The following is a 9,674-nucleotide window of genomic DNA, read 5'->3' on the forward strand; positions in this document are numbered from 1 at the left end:
TGATGCTCATCGAAATGAAAATTTCAATTTGCGGGCATTATTGTTCACTACCATTCAAGATTATCCAGCTTATGGCAATCTCTCAGGATATACGGTCAAAGGAAAAACAGCTTGCCCTACATGTGAGGATGGTACCGAAGGGAAGTGGTTATCAACATCTAGTAAAATGGTTTTTATGGAATATCGTCACTACCATCCAGAAGATCATCCTTATCGTAAGCAAAAAAAGGTTTTTAATGGAGAACAAGTATTTGAGAAACGTCCAAAGATCTTGATTGGTGAACAAGTGTTTGAAAAGGTGAGAGACATCCAAATTACATTTGGTAAGAAAAAGGAACACAAAGATGTGATTCCTTCGAAGGGGTACAAGAAGTGTTCAGTATTATGGCGTCTACCTTATTGGATATTCCTCTTTGTGAGACATTCTCTTGATGTGATGCACATTGAGAAGAATGTGTGTGATAGTGTAATTGGTACTTTGATGAACATCCCCGGTAAGACAAAAGACGGAGTTAAAGCTAGAGCAGATTTGAAGGAACTTGGAATTAGAGAAGAGCTCTATGTGGATGAGGTGAATAATAAGAAACGAAAATATCTACCTTCGGCAGCTTATACGTTATCTAGAAAAGAGAAAATTGAATTTTGTGAAAGTTTGGCAGAAGTTAAAGTTCCTAAGGGTTATTCTTTTAATATTCGTAACCTTGTGTCAATGGAAAATTTGAAGCTCGTGGATCTTAAGTCTCATGATTGTCATGTTTTGATGCAACATCTTTTACCAGTGGCCATTCGTTCTCTTTTACGTAAAAAAGTTTGTTATGCGATCATTAGGCTCTGTTCTTTTTTCAATTTTATATATACAGTAAGGTAATTGATCTTACTGACTTGGATATTTGGGAGAAGGAGATGGTCATTATTCTTTGCCAATTACAAATGTACTTTCCTCCATCTTTCTTTGATGTTAGGGTTCATCTAACTGTTCACTTAGTTATGGAGATAAAACTTTGTGGTCCAGTGTATTTAAGAAATCAGTGGGCTTTTGAAAGACAATTGAAAACATACAAGGGATATGTAAAGAATGCTTATCGACCTGAAGCCTGTATTGCCGAGCAACATCTTTATGATGATGTAATGGCATATTGCAACAAGTATTTGAAGAATGTGAAGATGGTCGGGATTCCTGAGTCTTGACATAGTGGACGACTTGATGGGAAAGGGACTATAGGTAAGACACAACTCGATATGTCTCCTGATAAACTGCATATGGCACATACATATATTCTCCATAATGAAGATGAAGTGGTACCATATATTGGAAAACACATGACTCACTTGAGAAAGAATCGACGTAAGGTAGCTGAAAAGCCTTTAACCATTGAGCATAATAAAACATTTTCTAAATGGTTTAAAGATCAAGTGATGAATGAACTCAAGGATTCCTCAAACTCTATTTCCAATCGACTAAAGAGTTTAGCAGATGGACCACATTTCAATTCCTCCTTTTATGCAGCATATGTTATTAGTGGCTGCACATTCTACATCAAATCCCAAGATGAAATCAGTACTATGCAAAATAGTGGGGTGACTGTTGAAGCTGAAGCTATGCATTTTTCTAGTGCTAAAGACAAACGCCCAATCTACAGCAAGATGCAATATTATGGAGTAATTGAAGAGATATGTGAGCTGCATTACTTTGATTTTTTAGTTCCTCTTTTTGGGTGCAATTGGGTTGACAGTAAGAGCGTTGTAACAAATGATGTAGGTTGTAAATTGGTTAATTTATGCAAAATTGGTCATAAGGAAGATCCATTCGTACTAGCAAGTCAAGTAAAACAAGTGTTTTATATGACGGACCCAAGTGACAAGAGGATTTCTGTGGTTATAACACCAAGGTCTCGTATTGCCATATATGACGTTGATGAAGATGTTACATTTGAGGAGAAAACTTTGACAAAACTCATTGAATTTGAGGATGATATAGATGACAAAATTTGAGGGTTGAAGAAAAAAGCATTGAGGGAAAATCCCAAAAGCGTCGTCGTACATCAAAAACTTAAGAAGATTAAGGTTTGTATTATTAATTAGAATTTTATTGGATACATATACACTCAATGGTATACCTATTTTTATTTTTAAGTCCTTAATGTTTTTTTCCTAAATTCTATCAAATCGTTTTACTATGTGTAGGCTAATGGCAAATAAGAAGAAATCTATACCTGCTAAGCGGGTACGTGATGATGCAACAACTGATGAGAGTGATAGTGATGATGGTGATCACAGGGGTTGTACTGTACTTGAAAAGGTTGGGAAGGTTATTCATGAAGGCCAGCAAATCCAGTTGGAATGGACTAAGAAACCTGAAATTCCATGTGGTGAACACAAAACTACCTTCTGCTCATACATAGGTATTATTGCTCATATATATGAAGTTTATAAGTCTTGTTTCAAAACTTATATTCAAAATATTGAAATGATTGAAAGTGTGGAAAGTATAACTGTTTTGGACTCAACAGTAAGTAAGATGTACAAGGTGAAATTTATTTTGGGAAGTTCAATTGACGAGTTGAAGGTAGATTGTGATTGCAAGTTATTTAAACGGATAGGAATATTATGTTCCCATGCGATTTGTGTTATGAGTGCAAGACAAATAACACAAATACCAAAGCAATATATTTTAGATCATTGGACAAAGCTAGCATTAAAGAAGCCTAATTTTGATTTGCATGGGAATCTGATTGAAGAGAGCAAAAAGTGTGACAACATAGGGAAGTTGTTGGGGGAAGTTTGGTGTGAAATTTTCAATTGTGTAGGTTTAGCTCAAACGAGTGAGAGTGATTTACAATCACTTTTATAAAACCTAAAGGAAATTAGTAGAAAATTAGAGGAAAGTGATGATGTGAGGGTGGGAATTACTAAAGAGCAACAAATCGAATTATTAGTAGGCACAAGTTCATCTTCGACAATGGAAATCCAAAACCCAATCCAATCAAATAAAAAAGGAAAAAGGCAAAGAATAATTGGGTAAAAAGAACAAACTATTGAGCAAAGTAAGAAGCCCAAAAGAAAGTGCAAAACTTGTGGTAAATTTGATTATCACAATAGTCGAAATTGCCCATCAACAAAAGATACCCCACTTAAGGTATGTAAAATATAATTTGCTTATATTTTAATGTATCCTCATTAATAATTTGATTATGTAAAAGAAAGTGCAAAATTTTTGTTGTGCAGAAAAGTTGATGCTGAAGAACAGATGCTGAAGATGAAGAGATTATTAAGATGACTATTTATTTAGTAGTTTGAAAGTTTTGAACATACTAATCAGTTGTAATTTGATATTATGTAATGACTAAAGGTTACTATGACTATGTATAGTTACCGTCTTCTTTTTGTAATTTTGAAAAAAACTTTTCTGTAAATGTTAATGCTACTATACTCTTAGAAAATGATTCTAAGCCATAAAAGTATTTAACAATAGCACCATAACTGTTCTTTACATAACAAAAGTAACTACAGTAATTAGATTATCTAGTAATGTTTTTTCAACCTTCCATCAAACTTTACAACTTCATCTTTCTACAACTAAAATCAAATGATACAAACTTTACCAAATGTTTTATACCAACTAAAATCAGACCCATTTTTCATATCAAGTAAAAACTTCACAACTTCATCTTTCTACAACTGAAAACTTCAAATTAGCGAATCTTTGTTCTTCTGATAGAAACTTGTTTGGCAATGGATCGTCTTTTATCGTTAAAATTAGACATATCTTCTCTTTGTTTGTTAAAATTAGATAACACCAAAGATCCAGCAATCTTAGCTCTCGCAACATGCCTCAATGGAGCCTACATAAGAAGAAAATACATTTAATTAGAATGTTTTAATTAGAATGTCAATTAAAAAACATTTAAAGATAATATTAAGAAAAAAATCATAATTGCATTCAATATCGGACACTGGAAATCAACTGTTCCTTCAAAAAACAACATGCTCATCATCATGAATTTCAATGTTAGTCCTAGCAGTCGTTTTCCAATCAGTGGAAACTCGTTCCATTTTCCATAGAGGAATAACATTAGTATGTTGCATTTTATCATCAAAAATTGTTGACAACAAATCTTTCTACAAAAGATTCATTTAAATATTTATTAATAAAAATTTCATATGCATAGCAACATAGGCAAAGGTTTTTAAGAAAATAAAATGTTACACATGCCATAGTGTCATGTAGCTTTCTAATTTGTTGTTCTGAAATAGAGGTATGGTTCACAATGTCAATCCATTGAACTATTCTTAACTTTATATTCAAAAGAAGTAAGAAGTACTGACTACCCTAGAGTATCGGAACAACAATCTGTATATTATGTATCACTGAATCAATAAAATATCTAAAAAATAGTGACTACATAAGTATTGACTACCTTTTAGTAACTATAATAACTAAAATAGTGACTATATAAGTCAATCAATCATAAAAAAATATCTTACCAAATCAAACTTAAACAAAACAACTTTATTGAAATCCACCCATTCGTACTAAGATTCATAAACTGTATCTATTTGTTGAGAATCGCCATTATTATGAAATTCCAACAAAGCAAACTGTACAAATAAACAATGAAATATGTAAAAATCGATTTCACCAGATGTGAAACATAGGTAAATCTATCAATCACACCTCAAAAAAGAATTGACCACTTTGCCCTACCGTGTATCAACACATTCTCAAAACCATGGTGTTCAAAAACAATGACATTATTTGCCACATCATTAACAATCTCATCAACAACTTTATCCAATACAACATCTCTAAGTACATCATCTTCAAATATCTCATCCAAAAAAACATCCCCCAGTACATCAGCCACAGAATCAGCACCCTTATTCACTTGTACATTACCTTCATCGGCAATAATACCCTCATTCACCATTCTTGGAATAGAGGTGACCCATTTAACCGTGTCAACAATCTCATCAATTGTATTCAACACAAAAGTATTCATAAAAAAACTTTGGGTTTGTGAAAAAGGTGTAGATGAGGTTGAAGGAACATCATGTTGAAGGACAGGAGGAGAAGACAGTGAACGTTTTTGTTCTAACAAAAATTTAATTTTCTCCATGTAAAACCTAGACACAACTTGAGTGTCCCTCCTCGTGAGCAAATGCAGCTCATATATTTCCTAAAAAAAGAAATAAGAAGTCAATATAAGTTACAATGTTGTTCAAAAGAAAGTAACTATGTTGAAAAAGAAGTAACTATGATATGTTATTTGATTATTAGAAAAAATATAAAAGATAGAAATAAGAAGGCAACATAAACAAGTAAGATTATACTTACATCCCTAGCCAATCGACATATATTAGAATTTTGCATTGCATTCAAAGGCAACTGAAACTCAATTTTCTCATCATTTTGTTGGGGTTGATCTCTGAAGGGTTCTTCATTCAGACTTGGATGTTCCATATCAATATGGTTCACCTTTACCCCCACAGCTTGACCACTCTCAAAAACCATCGACTCACTAATAGGATATGTGCTCAAAATAATACCATTACCAAAATGATTAGTAGATACTTCCTCCTTAATTCTTTTGGATACATCCTTATCAGTCCAGTGAGAGATAAGAGGTAAAAAGGATGGCAGGGAGATATTCTTAAACTTCAAACGATGGAAATATATAATTTTGTTTCTATGATGAAACGTGGAAGTGCGAGACACTTTAAATACTTGAGGAAGAAGTGTTATCGAGAGCAATAATCCGCGGAATAGAAGTGACTTGAATTCCTGCAACACAATGTTAGCCTTATCCGGGGGGTGATCTCCCGGGAAACCCCTTCGACGCTCAAGTTAGAACGGAAATTAAACATTAATGAGTGAATGATGAGATGGAGAATGCAAAGATATGGGTGTAGGGGTGGAAGTTGCTTGTGTTTCTAGTCACAGAATGTCTACCCTTCATATGGGTTTACCATCCATGATCAAGAGCCTTTTCGACTTTCTAAGGCCGGCTATCACAACACCTTCTTCACTAGAGGAAATTTCCAATAGTTTTGCGGTGTTCCACGTGTTCTGTGCTTCCAAGAGACCCTTTGGTGATGTTTTGGAGGGAGTTTTTATACCACTTTGTTGCCTTTTCATCTTTTTTGGTCTACCTCGTGGATTCTTGGGTTGGCTACTTAAGGTAGTGATATTTTCACAGAAGTTTACGGGTCATTCATGAGGTTGAGGGTAGGATTGACGGTTCCCATTTGACATAACCATGAGCCATCCAACTGTTTCATTCACCACTATTGGGTCATACCAAGCATGTTCATCTTTCCTTTCTAGTCTACATACCATATCTGCTACAATGGGGTCAATATTGTCTGTGCAGCCAATCATACTTCTGTTTCCCATATATGCCTCAACCACATTTCCCCTATTGTTTGTCAAAGATTCAGAAGCTGCCTCCCCCCCCCCCCCCCAACAGACCCCTTATATGAACCGTTTGACCCTAATCTGATCTTACCCCTGTACCAGCATCCCTCCTTTACCCACACATCACAACTCTCATAGTCAAAGAGTAGTCTAATACGAGCATCGATCTTGTTCTGTGCTTTGGTTCTCACAAGCACACGAGCATAGGTGAGGCTACACAAGCTTTCTACTCTATTATCTATGCATATAACAGTACCCCATTTCTCACCAATCTTCCTTACATTTTCCATAGTCCAACATTTAGGATGAATACCATAAAATTCTAACCATACTAGTCTATCATCAAACACATCCCCTTCTGATCACATTCTAACATCATCAAAAACATTCCACAAAGGGCTGTCCACAGACACAACATATGTAGCATCATTTTTACATTCGAAGACAATTAGAATTTTTTTAGGGGATAAGGAATACATACATTTCACTGAATTAGACACGGCAGCTACTTTGGTTGCTGTTTCTGCAATGTTTATGACCTCTGAATTCTCTACAATGATGGCTTCATCAATCATCATTCCTATTTCCCTGTTCTGTGTGACATTTATAGTGAAGCAGATGGGAATGGCCTAGATTCCCCCATCCTCTTTTGTGGTTCGATTCTGTTTACCCATGAGTACCTCAGAACACTTTTTATGGTCCTTGAGAGCTGGGTACTTGATCCTTCTGTTTCCAGTCTCTTGCTTATCAAAAACAAGGGAGTTTTAGTAAATAGCGGTACCCCCCTTGTTATATCTAGCCATGGACACCCGTAGTGTCGATCCTCGTACAGCGAATCCATCCAATCATCTAATGGCAGCTCTTGCATCATGAAGAAGTTTATATCTGACAAAACCGAAGGGCGCCTAGTTGAAATTCTAGATTTTTTTTTTGATTTTTTTTATTGTTTATATATATATATATATATATATATATATATATATATATATATATATATATATATATATATATATATATATATATATATATATATATATATATACATACATATATATATATATATATATATATATATATATATATATATATATATATATATATATATATACATACATATATATATATACATACATATATATATATATATATATATATATATATATATATATATATATATATATACATATATATATATATGATGCAAGATGATGCAAGAGCAATCGGCTTATTCAAAATCAAATCACATGTCAATCTTTTTAACATATGGATATGGTTTATTTTAAGTTTCAAGTATGGTTTTGGACAATATTGTCTTCGTAAACTTAAAAAAAAAAAAAAAAAAATTCTATGTTAATCCAAGATTGTCACATGCTTAACTTGAGAATACAAATAAATGGTACAAAAGAGCAAGGGTGGCATCAATATGCAATGTTGGTCCAGAATATTAATTTTTATTTTTATTTTTGAGTTTTTGGGGCTGATTTTCATTAGTATAAGGGGGGGATGAACTTAGTTTCTAGAAATCAGCAAGTTCATTGTATTTGCTAGAGGAATTTTGATACATGAACTCTAATTAATTCATGAATTTGTTGACCAACAAAGGGGGATGTATTGACTGAAATAGGGGATGTATTTGAATGCTTCTAGAATCTTGTATTCACCCTATATAAATGAATGTATTGTAATCAAAAAAATTCAGATTTTGTTTCAGAATATAAACGTTGAGTTTTATGCATTGCTTTTTCTTCTTGTGTTTGTCCAAAGAAATAGTAATTTCAATTATCACTTTGAGTTTGTCTTGAGTGTTAATTCTTAGGGGAGATTGAGTGTGTCTTGTCTCTAGCCTAAAATCCCAAATCATTGAGTTTGTTCTTGTGATTTGGCTCTTATCAATATTCTTCTACTATTCTTTCTTATCTACTCTTTTAAATCAGAAACTTTTAAATCTAAGTGTGTTCTTCCTAATCACACTTACATCATTTGGTATCAGAAGCTTTTGGTGGATCGAAAGGGTGTTTAAAAAAAAAAATATGGGCACTTGTGGAGATTTGGCGGAAATGTTGCGAGTTATTACTAAAAAATTGAGCAACTTGGGTAAAAGATGTTTTATATGTAAAGATAAAAGTCATCTTACTTGTAAATGTCCTTTCAAATCTATTTTACCTTCCAAATGTTCCATTATGGAGGAAGAAGAGAAAATGTATAAGTCCCTTGTCCTAGAGAAAGAAGATCATGTAGATGAAGAAATACTCCGAGAGGAACTTGTAATTAAACTTGGGGAGAAGAGCCATGAAAATGTTTTTTATCAAACAAAAGTTGAAGAGTCCATAGAGTTGAACATATCTTGCTTCAAAGTTTCCAATGATAAAAATGAGGAGCCAATTGATGAAAAGCAAGTTAAACCCATAGAAAATATTGGAAGAAAACAACCAAATACCAATTTCAACAATCATTTTAATTTACGTAGTTTTTATTTGGTGCAAGAAAAACTAAAAAATCTCATCGATGAAAGGTGTGTTAAATTTGGATATATTTTTGAAGAAAAGGAGTTGATTAGAGGAAATATACATATTGAAGCTTGTCAGATTGAACTTGTGTTTTTAGGAATAACCGAATTCGAGGTCGAATTCTTTTCGAAGAAAAGGAGAATGATGCAAGATGATGCAAGAGCAATCGGCTTATTCAAAATCAAATCACATGTCAATCTTTTTAACATATGGATATGGTTTATTTTAAGTTTCAAGTATGGTTTTGGACAATATTGTCTTCGTAAACTTAAAAAAAAAAAAAAAAAAAAATTCTATGTTAATCCAAGATTGTCACATGCTTAACTTGAGAATACAAATAAATGGTACAAAAGAGCAAGGGTGGCATCAATATGCAATGTTGGTCCAGAATATTAATTTTTATTTTTATTTTTGAGTTTTTGGGGCTGATTTTCATTAGTATAAGGGGGGATGAACTTAGTTTCTAGAAATCAGCAAGTTCATTGTATTTGCTAGAGAAATTTTGATACATGAACTCTAATTAATTCATGAATTTGTTGACCAACAAAGGGGGATGTATTGACTGAAATAGAGGATGTATTTGAATGCTTCTAGAATCTTGTATTCACCCTATATAAAGGAATGTATTGTAATCAAAAAAATTCAGATTTTGTTTCAGAATATAAACGTTGAGTTTTATGCATTGCTTTTTCTTCTTGTGTTTGTCCAAAGAAATAGTAATTTCAATTATCACTTTGAGTTTGTCTTGAGTG

Source organism: Amaranthus tricolor, chromosome 10 (assembly GCF_026212465.1).
Source record: "Amaranthus tricolor cultivar Red isolate AtriRed21 chromosome 10, ASM2621246v1, whole genome shotgun sequence".
Classification (NCBI taxonomy): Eukaryota; Viridiplantae; Streptophyta; class Magnoliopsida; order Caryophyllales; family Amaranthaceae; genus Amaranthus; species Amaranthus tricolor.